The 18,754-nt window shown below is 38.3% G+C and overlaps 1 protein-coding gene across 10 annotated transcripts in view; it reads left to right on the plus strand.

Moving 5' to 3' along the window:
- Positions 1-18,754, plus strand: part of PDE4D (phosphodiesterase 4D) — a 1,391,688-nt gene that overhangs the window by 1,088,256 nt on the left and 284,678 nt on the right. The gene's annotated exons all lie outside the window — the stretch shown is intronic.

The raw sequence follows: 18,754 nt of genomic DNA on the forward strand, positions 1-18,754 counted from the left end.
TCATCCCTTTCTCATTTGTCAAAACTGTATTATTCCAGGCGTATTTTACAGAAACCGGAGAACTGTCTTTAAAGGAAGAAGTGACATCCGAAATTCTGTATGTTCTTTAATCTTTCTGCCTTCCAAGACACTAAGATTGGGTACCTTAGACACACATGTGCCTTGATTTGAGGAATAACTACTGAATCAATCGTCATAACAGAAGGCCTGGAAATATCAGAAGGTAGAATGCATCATTTATGCCAAGCCAGTCTGCTCTTAGCTCTGAGAACATTCAGCTGCATAACCTCAAGGGAACTACATGGAAAAAATGAAAGGAAATGCCTTGGGCTTTAGAGCTTTTCATTTCCTGTGAGCAACACATCCCCTGCCCTTCTCTCACCCATATCCCTGCATCCTCACATCATGTCTTCCTGCTAATTCACTGCCTGTGCGTGAGCCGGTCTTAAGTTATTGATAACTATAATAAACAGATTAAGTCAGACTTAAGTTGACTCTGTCACCTGAAGAGTGTGTGGCCCTTTGTTCGGCAAACTGTCCTGCCTATAATTTGGGGTGTCATGTTATATTGCAGTGATGTAGAGTAGGATGGGCCTAAAATATATCTCATTGATGAAAAGACTGTTGAGGAAGCCTAGTGGTCCTCTGCCTGGGTGCTACTATCTAAGTGTAGCAGTGTGTTAATTGATTTTGATAAAGAATTGAAAAAATCATTAACTGGCCTCCCTCCCACTGACTGAAGAAGGCAGATAACACATGTACACGGGCTCTGTTTGCTTCCTCTAAGGAGTCATATAAATGCAGCTCCTTCTGAAGTGCCACAACGGGGCCTTCTCAAAACCTTCCTTGGCTGGGGGTCTCCCTTCTTACCACTTGCTGCCCACAAAGCCATTGAGAGCTCTCAATGTTTAGACCAGTGCCAGAAACATCTTCTTTGGCTGAGATATGTACTGATCTGCTAGAGGCAGCTGGTATGTGAAGAGGGAATATCCCCAGCTGCTAGATCTCAAATTATCAGCATGGCTTCACAACTGAAGAGATGGTACCTGCTGGTCCTGTGGCACTGAGGCCATGACCAGGGTTTCTTGAGTCACCATAGTCTCAGTCCCTAAATAGACTTGGAAATACTCCAGTGAGACAGCACTTGAACTTGGCATCAGGTTTGGACTTAAGTGTCTCGGGACGTGCTTTCTCATTTCTCTATCACTGCCCATGTATTAAGGTCACAGACATTTTCAGAGAGCCAAGAAAGACAGGTGCCCAGTGGTCATGCTGGCATCTCTTCTCCACAGCCCACTGTGCCAGCTTTCACAGCCCCCATCATTTAAGTTTGGTGAAGAAGGCTTCTCCATCCACAGCTGAAAGTGATACTATCCACATTCTAGAGTTCTTTATGCAAAGCTGTGTCTGTGGATAAGTTAATAGTTGTGAAAATTTAACTGGATATAACCTTTCCTTCTTCCATGTAGATCACATGATTTCCCTACTTCTCTCTCTACCTGAGCATAGTTATATACACAGCAGCAGCAAGATGGAAATTTACTCTGAGCTTCATGATGTTTTCAACCTGCTGAAATACTTATTCCTATTTGCATTCCCTTCTTCCCCATTTCAAACCCAAGATAGACTTCCCTTCACTTGCTCTAGAACACAATCTATTTTTTCCAGCTTTACAGAGGTATAATTCATAGACAAAAATTGTGTGTATTTAAGCTGTGTAATGAATTAGCTTCATATGTATATACATACTAAAATTATTACCACAGTGAAGTTAATGAGCCCATCCATCACCTCACAGTACTCCCCCCTTTTTTTGTTTTGATGAGTGTGATGAGATCACTTAAGATCTACTCTCTCAGCAAATTTCATGTATACAGAACATTTTGAATGGTAGTCACCGTGCTGTATATTAGATATCAGAACTCATTCATCCTGTAACTGAAAGTTCATACCCTTTGACCGACATCTCTCTATTTTCCCCATCCCCTAGCCCTTAGTAACTACTGTTCTATTCTCTGCTTCTATGAGTTTTACTTTTTTATATTCCATTCCTTATTCCAAGTAAAAAAGTTTTACTTTTTTATATTCCACATTTACTTTTTTATATTCCATAGTGAGAGTCTACATTATTTCTCTATTTCTGTCTGGCTTATTTCACTTTCCATAATGTCTTCCAGGTTCATCAATATTGTCTCTGGTGTCAGGATTTCTTTCTTTCACATGACTAAATAATATTACATTGTGCTATGTACATTTTCTTTATCCATTCATCTGTTAATGGAAATAGATTATTTCCATTTCTTGGCTATTGTGAGTAATGCTGCGATGGACGTTGGAGTGCAGATATCTCTTCAAGATAGTGATTTCAGGGGCCCCTGGGTGGCTCAGCTGGTTGAATTTCCAACTCTTAATTTTGGGTCACGGGATTGAGCCCAGTGTTCAAAGCTCCATGCTGAGCATGGGTCCTGCTTAAGATGTTCTCTCTCTTTCTCTCACTCTCTCCATCTGCCCCTCTTACATGTGCTCTGTCTCTCTCTAAAAATAAAATTAAATTAAATTAAAATAAAATAAAATAATAGTGATTTCATTTCCTTTGGATATATTCCCTGTACTATAGTGGGATTGCTGAATCATATGGTTGTTCTATTTTTTGAGGAACCTCCATACTGTTTTCCACATGGCTGCACCAATTTATATTCCCACCAATAGGGCACAAATGTTCTCTTTTCTCCACACCCTTGTCAACACTTATCTCTTGGCTTTTTGATAAAAGCCATTCTTAACAGGTGTGAGGTGATAGCTCATTGTGGTTTTGATTTGCATTTCCCTGCAAAGGGAAGGGTGTTGAACACCCTTTCATGTACCTGTTGGCCATTTGTATGTTCTTCTTTGCAAAAATGTCCATTCAGATTCTTTGCCTCATTTTTAACCAGATTATTTAGGGTGTCTTCTATTGAATTGTGTGAGTTCCTTGTATATTTTGGATATTCACCCATTTCAGATGCGTGGTTTGCAAATGTTTTCTCCCATGCTGTAGGTTGTCTTTTCATTTTGTTGGTAGTTTCTTTTGCTGTGCAGAAGCTTTTTAGTTTGATGTAGTCCTACTTGTATTTCTTGCTTTTGTTGCCTATGCTTTGAGTGCCACAAAATCACTGCCAGGACCAATTTCAGGCAGCTCTTACCCTATTGTCAACTATTTAAGCTATCTGTATAACATAAAAAAAAAAAACAAAAAAAAACAAAAAACAAAACAAAACAAAAAAATATTCCGTATTCAAAGATGGAGCTCAGGTAGTATTTTTTAAAGGACTAAATTAAAACTATATTGTGAACATGAAAGAAAATCATTTTCAGTATTTCATGAACCTTAGGGTTATACTGATTCCAAATCCAAATACAGATCCCTGATAATGCCTTTGTGATTGCAAAGCCCCATAGCTCTGAAGCTACAAGCATTTACAATGTGGGGGGTTGAGCCATTATTTCTATTTACCTTTTGATCAAATATTTAAGCTATTCTGAAAAGTTTGGAAACTTCTTACCCTTATTTGTCCTCTCATTTCTTTTCTTATTTCTCTCTCTCTTTACATTCAAACCACCTCAAATCTCCTTTGTATTTCTATTCAGCAAAATGGAGACCCAAATCACACCAAAGTGTCTATATGCTCCCCTCCCCACACCTTAACCTTTCAGAGTGAGGTGTTTCTTTCCTAAATATTTAGGGAGAAAAAGAGTCAAAAAGGCCCTGGACATCTGAAGAAAATCTGTCTTTTTCCTCTCCCCAAGTTAAAATACTTGCTAGGACATTCAAGAGCCATTCTGATATATCTGGCTTTTAAATCGTGTTCACTAATGACCAGCCTATATAAATCTTTGGTAACTCCAGTTTTGGTGGTTTTTTTTTAATTTTTTAAATTTAAGACAGTCAGATCTTATTAGAAAAGGGACATGTTTTTAGGCAATAACACTGAATTTAAGATCTGTTGTTGATTGATTGACAGTATCTTTAGTGTGTTCATTTTATTAAGAAATGTATGTCAAGCAAGTATCCATGGGTATAGAGATGTGTGTGTCTGTGTGTACGTGCATGTTTCCATTTGTGGGTATTAGTTTCACACCTTCAGAAAATATACTGGTTTCAGAATAACACTTATTTAAGCCCAGGCACATAAATTAACATTTCCATTTCTGCTAGAAATAACACATTCACGTGCCAATATATGATCTATCCACATGACCCCCTAACACGCAAAAATAGTAAAGTGTATTTTTGGTTCATGTTGTAAGCATTGTGAAGCTGTAATTTTTTTTTAATTTAACTGTTTCTCATTAACCTTCCCCAGGGTACCCTAGTTCATATGTGTGTGCCAGAGATTGAAAAGACCAAAGGACAAGGAAGAGCAGGGATGTGGAGAAGAAAGAAGGGACTTGAGAAAACTGACATAATAAAACAAAATGGTAGCATTTCAGTGTTTGCCAAGGAACAAACACATACAACAATCTCACTTTACAGTTTCCAAGTCTCAATTCAGACTCTTCTTTCCTGTCACAAAATAGTGGAAGAGGCATGTTCTGGTCTAAGTTACCCCAGAAGTAAACCCCAAGACAAGGAGTGCAAGCAGTGTATTTAGAAAGCTCGTGGAAAAGAAGTAAAGGAGTGTGAGGAAGTGAGGCACAGAACGGAAGGTCACAAATTCTGCATCATCAGGCCAGTTACTGCAGTTGAAAAGTGAAGCCCAGACCCACTGCTGGCCTCTGCAAGGCAGTGTGTGCAGAACTCCTCAGGGCTATCTCCTCCAAGAGGCAAGGTTGCTGGAGGGACTTCTCCGCCAGCTGCCCCATCTATCACCTGTTTTCTGGGGATCATTAACAACCCACTGCTTCTGATTTATTTATCTATGGGCTAAGCATTAAACTATGGCCAGAAAATAGCGCTTAGGCAGAGATTCATGGATATTTAAAAAACAAATCACCTTCTGTCAGGGAGTTGCACATTTTTGGAGTAAATGGCTTTGAGAGTCATAGACACCGAGTCAATTTTACCTGAATATGTGTACGAGTATTTGAATCAAGGCCTCTCTTTGTTCTGTGTGTTTGAAATTTTTTAAAAGAACTATTATCATTTTTGTATTGGTATTTTGGCATTTGAATATATAACATCAAAGATGATCTTAAAAAATAGAAGGAAAATTCATTTGATGTATCACAAAAATCATATGTATAGCTATAGGTTTATTTGAAGTTCTCTGTAGACTGCCATTTGAAATAAAAGCTTCGAACATAGGGTGAGATTTAAAGATATTTTTCTGCAAGCTGTTTAATTATAATGGGCTTTACAAATACTTTATCGTATCATAAGCCTTCCCAAGACAAAATGATTAATCATCTTCTGAAATCTTAAATGTCACTCTCAGTTACTGCTTTTAGAGACAAGTGGTAAAACAATTGTTTCCCCACCAGCTGAAATGTGATTTCACCCAATATAAGATAAAATAATCCTGTGATTAATCCAGCTTTCTCTTGATTTAGGAAGAAAAATGCAATGTTCTATTTATGACTAATTCAGGGATTTTAAGAATTTCTCAAAAAACAACAAAAACAAACAAACAACCAAACACAACTTCCCCTAAATCATTTCAGCACTAAAGCAAAAACAGAGGACTGGAATGCCAAGGTTAGAGGGAACTTTAAAAGTGCCTTTCACTCCTCAGAGCCTGACTGCCCTCTATCACATTTTTGCTGGATAGTCTTCACCCAAACCTCCAACACCTCTTCTCTCATAAATTGTCCCTCTCACCAATCCTAAGGAGCCCATCCAGTTTTTCCTAAGAAAGTTCTTTTCATAGGGGCTCCTAGGTGGCTCAGTCAGTTGAGCATCTGACTCTTGATCTCAGCTCAGGTCATGATCTCAGGGTAGTAAGTTCAAGCCGTGTTGGGCTCCAGGCTGGGCATGGAGACTACTTAAAGAAAAAAAAAAAAATCCTCTGTATAACCCCAATCTCTTCATCAAGATTTACTGATGGAATATCAGTTTTACATTGCTGCAGGTGCCTCTTAAGACTTGCCTTTGCTTTTTGTCTCTACCATTCTTCACATGGAATTGCTTTCTTCTTTCCACCAGCTTAAATTTTGAGCTTCATTTTTATAAGGATCCCCTCTCCTTGAATTCTTCTCTGACTGTCCACTTCACAAGGAATTTTCCTTCTCTACTTTCTTATCATAACATTCATGATCTGTGTCATACATTCATTCATCTGCTTCCCCAGTATTTATTGAGTGTTTCCTATGTGTCAGGCACTATTCTCATCATTGGAGACATAGGAGGATATAACACAGGCAATTCCTGTGGTCATAGAACTTCTGTCCTATTAGGTGAGATCTACAAAGAACAAAAACATTTCAGATAATGATAGACCTGTGAAGTAAATAAAACACATTAATGTTGTGTTTCCCTGGGAGTATGTCTCTTACTCCACTCATCCCTCTTTTTATTATAAACTCCCAGAAGCAATACTCCTTCTTTTATTCATTTGTATTTACCATAGTGACCCATAAATATCTACTGATCCATCTTTATAAATATTCTTAATAGGTAGTATTTGATCATTTGGGATTTATGTGAAGTTGAATTAAGTTGCTAACATAACTATAGCTGCTATTGCAAGGAATGACATATTTTATACTTGTGGAAGCCTTAACCATTGTCACAGTGTTGATAGGAATGTTTTGTTCTAAGTTGTTACCTCTTAAACTGTCATAGAGGTGTAGGACTTAGTTTCACTTTCACCTCTATGCTTTACTTTCTTTGAAATCAAAACATATTCTGTGGTCCCTTAACCCTCTCCTAATCTCTGTTGATCCCTCCCATGCCAACATATCAGACCTCCCATCTTTCCTTTAGAAAGATCTGGAAGTTTGAGTCACCTACTTATGTTTAATTTCATGCTCAGCCCAGTGTTGATCTTTGTGATGGTTATAAGGAAGTATGAGGTTCTAGTTAATGAATTCTCTGTATACAGTGCCTAACAATGACACATGATGACTCAAATTAAGTAAAAAGCTTCCATTTGTTAGCAGAGAATTCTTCCCTTTGAATTAGCATATGGCAGTGACCCTGTCTAACCTAGTAAGTTTAACCTTTTCTTAAATGCTGGTGTGTGTGTGTGTGTGTGTGTGTGTGCATGTGCACGTGTATGAACACACACAGGCACACACATACACTTCACTGATTTCTTCTGAACCAGTTTCTGAATTAATATGTGGCCACATCAACATCCATTGTATAAAAGGAGAGTTTGGTTCAAAGGAGTTTGGCCTCCCGAGACATCAACTTATAGCTACAAAATACAGAATAATCATAACTATTTTAGAAGGTCATTTTGAATATAAGAAGATAAAATAAAGAATCAAGTACATAGTAGTGTTGAATAAATGCTAGTTTTCTTTCCCCTTCACTGGTTTGTGTAACCAAATACTTATTCAACTACTCACTCAGATATGGACTAATGATTAGCTAAAGAGTAACAATACAGATTTTTTTTTAAATTAAGTCACTAGGATTGCTTGGTTTTATGCATGGATGGAATAGTCATTTGACATTTCATCACAATTAATTCTCCAATTCAAACATTTCCTCATTAAAGGCCTGCAATGTTTACCATTGGAAATTCCACTGCGTTAAGTCGTTGTTGTTTACTGTATCTACTATTAAAATATAAATACCTGATAGCCCATTGTTGCATTAGCTATTTCACATAAAGAAGTTTCTTATATATTAATAAAACAGTATTGGTGGGTCCTAAATAGTGATTCAAAGAAAACCTGGTAACACCACCACCACCCATACCCCAAATTTATTTTGTTTGACCTCACACTATTGGCCAGACAGAATTTTTTACATTTTGAGTTAGCACAAATATTTAAAATGGGAAGGTCTCTCCTATAATTTCAAACCTTTCTTTACAAATGAGAACAATTGGTCATATTGGGGCTCTCATTCTTGGGGGATTACCCTAACATCTAAAACTCTCCAAATTGTTCAGTGATCTTTTTGTCTTGCTTTCAGTGCCTTCTGAAAGAAAAAAAAAAAAAAGAAAAACAGAGAAAATAGTATTATTTTTGTTGTTTCTGCTCATATTTATTTTTTGGAATGCTTGTTATTTTCTGTCAACATCTGAATATTTCTGGATTTCTATTAGCCTTCAGGGATAGCTACATTTGGAAGTACCCAGCAGACATAATTCCTACAACAAACGTTTAGAAATTCTTAATGACAATCACAAAATGCTGTTTTTCATTTTCTCCGAAAGCATCCTGTTAAACTGTTCCCAGTTTTAATCCCTAAAAGACACACAGAAAATCTTTCCCTGGAACAATAAACACACTTGAAACGTGAGAATCATGATAGTACGGCAGTGATAATTTTTTGTTCATTCCAGAATCCTAATAATGGAACAAAAAGGAGACCCTTTCTTCTTTAATGGTACAGGCTTAACATGTCTTAAGTCCTTGACTGTGTGCTGAGTACTCTTGTAAGTATTTTACTTGTAACATCTAATAAAATTCTCCCAACTGCCCTGATTATACCCATTTTACAACTGAAAAGACTCAGGCATAGAAAAGTTAAGTAATGTGACTGGGATAAGGGGCCAAGTTGGGATTTACACTGTGCCACTCCGAGTCTGAGGTGTTCCTAGCCACTTTTCAGTTGATGCTGCTTTCTCTGTATGGCTCAGAGCCTTAGCCTCAGTGCCCCACCTTAGGCTTTTGGGATTTATTTAAAGATGGGAAATATCATTGCCCTTTCTCATTATTTGAGACACAAAGGTAGGATCACCATCTTGTGTGATTCCAAGGGGACAGTTCACATTGTAGCTTGTGTAAACGATAGCCTCTGGAGCTGTGCATTGGTCCGCTTTGCACAGACATGCAGTAGCTCTGTCGAAATGACCCCTCACACAAAGTGGTTTCCTCTTTCTTCCTTTAAATGATTCTCAGTGAGACTAGCTGCCCCTCAAAAGCAGCTTCTACTTAGGTCTCTCCTCATGCTAGGAATCAAAGGAGACCATTACATTTCTACAATTGGTTTTACATAATCTTAATACTGCTAGGCAGTCCGTCCAGGTGAATTGAAATCCTCTGCAGCTATTTCTTTCGCTTCCAGTCATGTTCAAGAAATAATTGAAGGCAAATGTCAGAAATCATCTCTGAGCAGTTGGAGACAAGTTGCTTACAGTTTTATTTCCCTGAGATGGGTGAGTGGAGTGGTGGTAACTTTTCCATACTGTTGCGGAGCTTAGTATAAAATGGTGAGTCACCATCCTCCAGCAGCACACACGGTGACCCTACAGCCAACTGTGCCCAGTGGTGTGTGACTCCCATTGAGTCAGGAGAGTCGCTCAAACATTAAAATTTGACCTGGTGGCCAAATCTGCACACACAGTGACCCAGTTACAAAAGGGAGAGAATTCCTCAGCATTACTGTAGCCATACTATTTCCATTATAGAACCTATTTAGATAATGACAACAACAATGGAGAAAAAGAATTTGGTACTTGAGGCCTCTGTTGAATATCTCGTGCTGTTTCAAAACACTACATCCTAGTTATCCTTAGAGAACAAAGTCTGTTTCAGAGAAAAAAATATTGACCATCCCCAGTGAGCAATCAAGCAGAATGGGAGTCAAAGGTTTACACTTAGATATACCTGTTTCACTCTGGGCTAAAATCTGTTTCTCTTTTGTCTAATTGAGTAGAAACCTAATCCCAGTTCAAAACTATTTTCCAGGGACTGAGTGAAAATAAAATCATCCCTCATAAGGATTTTAATACTTCCTCCTCTGCTATGGGAACACTGCTGGGCCCCAGCAACTATCTGAGTTCACAAGTCACTAACCATTATTTTAAAGGACAATTTAACACATTATTTTGCTACAACCGAGCAACGATATTATTGTTTTAGTCTGGTCATTCAGGTACCCATACACTGAATTTATTATCTTACAATCTCACGTGTTCGATTATTATAGAGAAAACCTTAACAAGAATGATACTTTTCTGCCCAACTGAACTGTTAGGTCCTCAATGGTAGCAACCATGTCTTGTGCTTTTTTATCGTTTATGGGATCTCGGATGTGCTAAATCATGAGTAAGTCCCTCTGGGGAATGTTTGATGCCTTTCTTCATTCGCCTCCTTAGCAGGAAATAGTACACTATCTGGAAATATTAAATATGCCACCTTGCATGGATCATCTCTTTTTTTTTCTATTTTAAATTTTTAATGTTTATTTTTTAGAAAGAGACACACAGAGAGAGAAAGAGCACAAGCAGGGGAGGGGCAGAGAGAGAGGGAGACACAGAATCCAAAGCAGGCTCCAGGCTCCAAGCTGTCAGCACAGAGCCTACCGTGGGGCTCGAAGTGAGATCATGACCTGAGCAGACATCGGAGGCTTAACTGACTGAGCCACCCAGGGGTCCTGTCTGAATCACCTCTTACAAGAATTCCCTTTCCTCACAGATCCCATTTCCAGGGGCTTTGTTGCCCATGGGACATACTATGGTTCTCAGTGTTTAGAGCGTATGAGCTTTTTATGGGCTTAAGAAAATATTTGAGGGGTGCCTGGGTGGCTCAGTCGGTTGAGCATCCGACTTCGGCTCAGGTCATGATCTCACAGTTCATGGGTTCAGGCACCGCATGGAGATCTGTGCTGACAGCTCAGAGCCTGGAGCCTGCTTCGGATTCTGTCTCCCTCTCTCTCTGCCCCTTGCCCGCTCATGCTCTGGCTCTCTCTCTGTGTCAAAAATAAACATTAGAAAAAAATATTTGAGAATTGAAAAATTGAAGCAATTGACTCCAAAATACAGAAAGAAAATGGCAAAATTAAGATTAGACTTTAATTAAATACTCAAAGTATAAAGTGTCACCTTCAATAATTGTGAAACAAGTTATTCATAAAACTTTATTAAATTCATTATTATTAAAAAAAAAACTTTATTACATCTGCAAACAACTTGTGGACTGAATTTTTGTCATCTTACAGGTATTCCCGAACATGCTGGATGATTGCAGGGAAGTTAGGGCCAGTCATTAATTAAATGAATTTAATATGAAGCAAATACTTTTAATTTTTTATTATTTTTTAACCAAGCAATTCTAAAAACATAATTATTATAATTATTCTTTCTAGATTTTTATAGCAAAAATACTGTAAAACGTGAGAAGTGGGTGCATTTTTATTTGTTGGATATGATGTTTGATGGAACCCACAAAAGTGTTACAATAGCCCTGCCTAAGCTACTACCCATTTGTACAGCTGTTATTTTTAAAATAGATTTTTTTATTTTATTGATATTTTAAATGGCTGCATTTTAAATTAATTATAATTTAGAGTTCCTGTAAAATGACTCTTACGAAAAAGATTAACTGTCAGTAGAGAAGTCTATGAGTCAGCCAGGGAATAACTTAGGTCTTGGGGGAATCTTACTCACCAAAGAATTATCAGCTGAATGAAGGCTTAAATTTCATGGAATTGGGCAGGGGAACTTTTTCATATTCTCTACCCATATGGAATAACAATCTGCCCTGCGTGTACGAAGTATTTTGGCATTATCTCTTCTCACTCATTTGCTTTTAGTTTTCCATAAAGCCGATTGTCATCCTTAAGACCCGACAATTTTGCAAAAATACTAGACACAGCACTCTCTTTGAGAACACAGGGAATACACTAGAGTGGTTCCTCTGAAAATCACAGTACTGTGTTGTTTGCGAGTATTTTTTTATAGTTCACTGAATGCCTGGAATGAACAGGCTGTCTTTCTCCCTAGAAGATCACAAATTGATACACAAGGTCAGGTTAAATAGTATCTAAGTTGCTTTCCTATGCCTTAGACAGGAGCTATCTGATCTAAAAACAATATTTTAACTCTAAATATAATATACATATGGAAATTTTTCTTGAAGAAGGAAAAATTAGTTTTAATTTTGAAAAATAAAAAGTGTCAACATAGTAAAAACAAATGCACTGTTTTTTCAGAAGTTACTGTTGAATACCGCATACATATATACACCTGCAGTCTTGTATCTAAATACATGAAATATTTATACATTTTAGTTCCTAGAGTGAAAATAATGATTCATTTCTAATGATTTTAGTGTCGTGCCCACCAAAAACAAAACACCCTTTGATCGGGGGTGATAAGCTTATCCACTGTATCATATTTGCCTAAAAATTGCTTAAACAAGTTTAAAAATAATTCTGCTTTTGAGATGCTGTGCAGTTTTTGAGGTACTAGTTTTCCCCAAATGACGTTTGGCTCTTATAAAAGACAAATCCTGGGGCGCCTGGGTGGCGCAGTCAGTTAAGCGTCCGACTTCAGCCAGGTCACGATCTCGCGGTCCGTGAGTTCGAGCCCCGCGTCAGGCTCTGGGCTGATGGCTCAGAGCCTGGAGCCTGTTTCCGATTCTGTGTCTCCCTCTCTCTCTGCCCCTCCCCCATTCATGCTCTGTCTCTCTCTGTCCCAAAAATAAATAAACGTTGAAAAAAAAAAATTAAAAAAAATAAAATAAAATAAAAGACAAATCCAAGTCCCAACTCAAAGCTCTGAGCATGTTACTTAACTTCCTCTAAACCTCAGTTTCCTCAACTGTTTGATGAAGGAAATGATAGCAGCTATCTCATGAGTTTATTTTAAACGTTAAAAGAAACGACGTGTGTATAGACCCTCTGCCTGTCACATGGTGAGCACTACTCGAACAGCGGTTCTGCTGTCATTGTTAGATTCCTTCCCCCGGAGCCCGAAGACCTGAGTTCTCTCTGGTCTGGTTCTTCCAGTCAACTAGGTGAACAAGTACTCTCTCTGTACTTCAGTTCCCTCATCTGATAAATGGGTAGATAAAGTCTTCATGTGTTTATCATAAAAGTGAATGTGCTAGTACATATAAAACACTTGCTGACTCCAAACAGATTTTCAGAGCACTTCACCAGAATGTTGCCTTCGCCTCCAGGAGCACAGCCATCTCTTTCGTAGGCTGACGGGTAGTCTGAGTTAGGCAGATTTTATAGGATGCCACAAGCACTCTCCCATTTCCCCAGATGTGGGGAAACTCTTCCTGGAAAAGTCATTCCTTTGAACCAAGCTTCCAGAAGGTCCCTAGGAGAATTCAAATATTCCCTTTCTCAGTTGAATAGTACATTACCTAATAGTTTCTCCGTATTAAGATGGTTTTTCCTAAATATTTAGAAAAGAACCTTTCCCTCCTCAACAGTGATGCTCCAGCAGCTCAGTGCTTGCCTAAAACTTTTCCCAGTGTATTTTGTACCCTGTGCCTTTGGACTTGGGAGAAAATTTTTATTGTAAGGATGTGGGAACTCTGTTTTGGCAAAGAAGGTGTCAACAGTAGCTTTCAGGGATAGAGGTTTACGAAAAAGAAAGCAGGCAAGACTTAAGTTTTGAAATTCTGACCATGAGGCAAATGCCACAAAAGGGCACAGGAAGAAAAATCTGTAGAAGTCTTATCTGCCACTGTTGACCCAAGATTTATTCTGTCATCAAGCAAACATCCTGTGAGCCAGATCTTGTGCTAGGTACTGTGAAGGCAAAGGGGAATAAACCCCATTCCGTTTTCAACCAATCACGTATCATGGAGGTCCAAGTGTCTCTTCAGGGCCAGACACTGGGAACACACAGATGGGAAGCCCCTTGGTTGGAATTAGTGCCAGAATCTAAAGATTTGCTTGATGTGAGGCACATAATTCAAACTGAAAAGCATAGGACTAGAGGAGTTGACTCCTGAGTTAATTCCTGACCCACCCCCCAAAAAAGAAAAGAGAGAGGAAATGGGAAAATGGACGATGCTGCCAGAGAAGCATGTGCAAAGGTCTGAAAGTGATAGAGATGCCAGTGTTCTCTCATTAATCCTAATGTGCATGTGCTGTCCCATTTTACCGAAGAAGGTATTGAAACTTACTGAGGTTAATTTGTTTTTGAAGGTAACACAGTCAAAATGAGGGGCTGAACAGTGACTAAGGAACTCCGATGTCCCTATAATTTCCAGTGTATGCTGCCATACAATGTAAATACATCACACCCAAGTGAATCATCATCATCGTCACAATTAACCCAAGATGTTCATAGATTGAATGAAGCCAAGGAGATGGAACTTCTACATTTGTCTTGGACTTAGGTGGCCTTTACTGCTGCTTGTGTTAGAAATTGAAGGACATGTAAGGCATTTGCTTGAAGAGAAGGGAGAAAGTAAAACACTTGCCAGGCAAGGGAAACAGCACAGGCAGATCTGGGGCAAGGCATGCTCTGCTAGTGGCTGTCACTGTGGTTTATGAAAAATTAGTTATTGAGGGCAAGGCTGAATGATAAATTGCATCCAAATAGTAGAAGTTGTAATTTAACACACAGAGAAGGCTGCCATCGATTCTATAAGGAACGGGAAGCTACTGGAGGTTTTTAAGCAGGGAATTTAACATTTCGAGGCTTATGTCTTGGAAAGATAACTCAGAGACACTGCAGAGACTAAACCCTCAATGCCTGAGACCAAAGTGGGGGGGGGGGCTATTTACAATCCATTATGTAAAGGGAGTCAGTGGGTTGGGGTCAAAACTAAGATAAAAACACAAACTAATTATTTTGAATAAAAGTATTATAGTAACATATACTTCTGCTTTCCCCCATTTTCACTGAATTCTCTTTTAAAGTTTATCTTTAATAGTAGGTATTATTTATTGAGCCCTTAATGTATGCTAAACACTTTGCCAAGGTTTTCCTTGTTTCAGTTGGTCCTCACAAAGCCCTATTTTGTCTCCATTTTATAGTGGAAGAAACTAGGGCTTGGAGAGGCTAAGTAACTTGTTCAAGGTCGAACAACTAGTCATTAGTGGAACTTGGATTTGCATGCAGGCAGCCTGATGCCAAAGGCCACTTTTTAACCTGATCCTGTATGCCCTCCCTAATTAATAGGCATTATCTCAAAGAGCAGATCTTTATTTGTAATGTGTGGTCAAGGAGAAATTGCTTGGATTGTTTTACCGTTACTTTTAACATGCCAAGGGAAAATGTTATTACATGAATGTAAATTAAATGGGCCCAACAAAAGTTTGCTTTCTAATAAATCTTTTGTCTGCATTGTCTGTTGCATCAGGCACTACATTAGCATTAGAGCACATTCTGTGTGCATACATTTCTGACAGACTACTTTCCAAATCCTACTTTACTGAACATTTCCATTCACTTTCCAATATTACAGAGGGCTTCACCTAGCATTGTGATTTTTTTCTAGTTGTTTTATCTCTTTCAAAAAATCTTTTAAAAATGATTTTTATTAACATAATTTAATTTTAGAATATTACTTTATATCTTAGGATAGGTAAAGTTAGGAAACACTTGATTAATTAAACATTGAGGTTATTATAAAATTGAAATCAGAACTGAAGTTAATGATGTGACTAGTCTGGATATGCTCTGATAATGTTTGTATATACTGAAACAAAATAACAGATAAAGAGATTATTTTAAAAAATTCAACAGATGTTGGTCAAGGCAGATATTTTTGCTCTTGGCTTTGTCTGTGTCTATATAATAACAAGCAATACTTTTATAGAAAGTCAGTGGTGAATAAAGCAAGTACATTGATTTCTTTAAGTGAGAATTGTTGTCTTAAATCTTTTCTTTCTAATGCCTTATTTTCCTCTTTAAGAATGAGACAGCTAGGGATACCTGGGTGGTTCAGTCATTTAAGTATTCTACTCTTGATTTCAGCTCAGGTGATGATCTCATGCTCCTGAGATCAAGCCCCATGTCGGGCTCTGTGCTAAGCCCATGTGGAGGCTACTTGGGATTCTCTCTCTCCTCTCTCCCTGCTCCTCACTCACTTGTGTGCTCTCTCTCTCTCGAAATAAATAAATTGAAAAAAAAAAATAGATGACTAGAACAAGACTATCAGATTTTAAATCTACCATTAAAATGTCATCTTTCTGGGACACCTGAGTGGCTCAGTCGGTTGAGCATCCAACTTTGGCTCAGGTCATGATCTCATAGTTCGTGAGTTCAAGCCCCGTGTTGGGCTCTGTGCTGCCAGTTCAGGGCCTGGAGTCTGCTTCAGGTTCTGTGTCTCCGTCTTTCTCTGCTCCTCCCCTGCTCGCACTCTGTCTCTCTCTCAAAAGTGAATAAAGATTAAAATTTTTTTTAATAAAAAAAAAGTGATCTTCCTGATTCCACTTCCATGAAGTATCTAGAATAGTAAATTCATAGAGACAGAAAGTACAGTGGTGTATGTCAGGGGCTGGACACAGTGGGGAATAGAGAATTATTGTTTAATGAGTACAGAGTGTTAGTTTGGGAAAATGAGTAAGTTCTGGAGATGGGTGGTGGTGATTGTTGTGCAACAAAAGTGATTGTACTTAATGCCATTGAATTGTACACTAAAGAGGATTAAGATGGTAAATTTTATGTATATTTTACTACAATGAAATATAGTTTTGACTTATACTTACAGAGAACCAAAATAGAGTTATTTGATAAAAAGAATTTTTAATACATGGGCTTTGATAGACACAGACAATTCCTTTATTTCAAAGTAAAATGTATTGGGGCACCTGGGTCTCTCACTCAGTTAAGCATTCAACTTCATCTCAGGTCACGATCTCAAGGTTCATGGGTTTGAGCCCCGTGCTGAGCTCTCTGCTGTAAGCATGGAGCCTACTTTAGATCTTCTGTTCCCCTCTCTCCCTGCCCCTCCCCTGCTCTCTCTCTCATTCTCTCAAAAACAAACAATTAAGAAAAAATAAAGTAAAATGTAAAGATTTAGCTTTAAAATGGTGGGTAAAAGACCTTCCTACTCCAATATTTCCCAAAAAAACATCACCCAAATTAGTAGTACGAGGAACAAAAAGGTAAATCCTATATTTGAGGAAACTAGTTGCTGTCTGTAACTTCCAGCCATAAGTAAAGATAGAAGTGGATGGAGAAATGGCCAATGAGTTAACCCAATAAGGGTACAATACTGAAGAGAAGTAAGCTGAGCTGCCCCCAGAACCCCAGAAAGGACTTTGGAAGATGAGTGGGCTCTGAAAATAGGAAGTTGGCAAAAGTGTGTATAACATATACTTACCCATGAGCCTTCTCTCTTCTCAGTATAGTCAGTATACCTCACATCCCTCCCAATAGAAGGCAGATATTTTGGAATAATTGGCAGGGGGCGGGGCGGAGGGGAGAAGGATAACTGTGCACACAGTAGGATTGAATGAACATCTGCAAACTGATTAGCAAGACCTCCATGAAGAGTGACAGGGGGAGAAGAGAAGGGTTAGAATACAAAAGAAATACAATATCACTTAAGAAATTTGGGGTTAGGGGCGCCTGGGTGGCGCAGTCGGTTAAGCGTCCAACTTCAGCCAGGTCACGATCTCGTGGTCCGTGAGTTCGAGCCCCGCGTCGGGCTCTGGGCTGATGGCTCAGAGCCTGGAGCCTGTTTCTGATTCTGTGTCTCCCTCTCTCTCTGCCCCTCCCCCGTTCATGCTCTGTCTCTCTCTGTCCCAAAAAAATAAATAAACGTTAAAAAAAAATAAAAAAAAAAAAAGAAATTGGGGGTTAGATCATTTATTTGATCCCTACAATGTTTTTTTATCTCATATTTTGAATTAGTGCAAAGTTTTGAAAGTCAGTTACAAAATGCATTTCATGTCAACATTATTGATCCCAGGCATAAAAGCGGATTCTAGTTTTATTTTAGTTTTTTTTTTTAATCTTTATTTTTGAGAGAGAGAGACAGAGTGCGAGTGGGGCAGGGGCAGAGAGAGAGGAAGACACAGAATCTGAAGCAGGCTCCAGGCTCTGAGCCGTCAGCACAGAGCCTGACACGGGGCTTAAAATCATGAACTGAGAGATCGTGACCTGAGCCGAAGTCAGACGAAGGAACCACCCAGGTTCCCCAGATTCTAGTTTTAAAAAGTTGTTTTCTGTTCTTTTCAGTAGAAAATGTCATTTGTTGACAAATGTTGAAATCCATACATTATCAGAGGTCTCACATATTGTTACCTTTTAAAACGATCATTTGTTAGCCTGTATTACCTAATGAGGCATCAAAATGCCATCTGTTGTGTAGGTAACAGCTCACCACCATTACCCACGTTATGAGATTAGCTAAAAACCATAACACACTTTATGGCTAACCAACTTGTGATATTGTTATATATACCCTCCTCATAGTCTTTATAAACCTAAAATTAGAAACAAGGACAGTGAACTATATTGTTTAATCCTGGATATCTTTAAAACTAAAATTTGCTGGCTATTAAATATGTCCGTTGTTATACCTGTAACATACACATAATTTTTAATGGATTTTCATTCATTTCCACTGTTCAGCTAAAGGGGACAGGCGGCTTAAAAACAATTCCAAATAACACAGCAGCAATTTTTAATCTCCCACCACTCTTCTCCCATCACATGCGCACACGCACACACACACACACAAACACACACACACACACACACACACACACCCCAGACACATCTGGATACAAATACTTTTTCTGCCACCAATGATGTGACTTTGACAAATCACTAGTGTTCTTTATTCATAAAATTAGTGTTATCACACCTAACTTGCAAGGTTATTGTTATGAATAAATAATAAAATAGTGTATATAATATACTCAGCAGGTGATTAATAAAAAATAGTGATTATTATTTTTGTGTGTGACAGCTGTATTGTTCTTAATTAATTTTTAAATACAGATTCAGTT

This window comes from Puma concolor, chromosome A1 (genome assembly GCF_028749965.1).
Source record: "Puma concolor isolate L17-30 chromosome A1, mPumCon1.1.hap2, whole genome shotgun sequence".
Classification (NCBI taxonomy): Eukaryota; Metazoa; Chordata; class Mammalia; order Carnivora; family Felidae; genus Puma; species Puma concolor.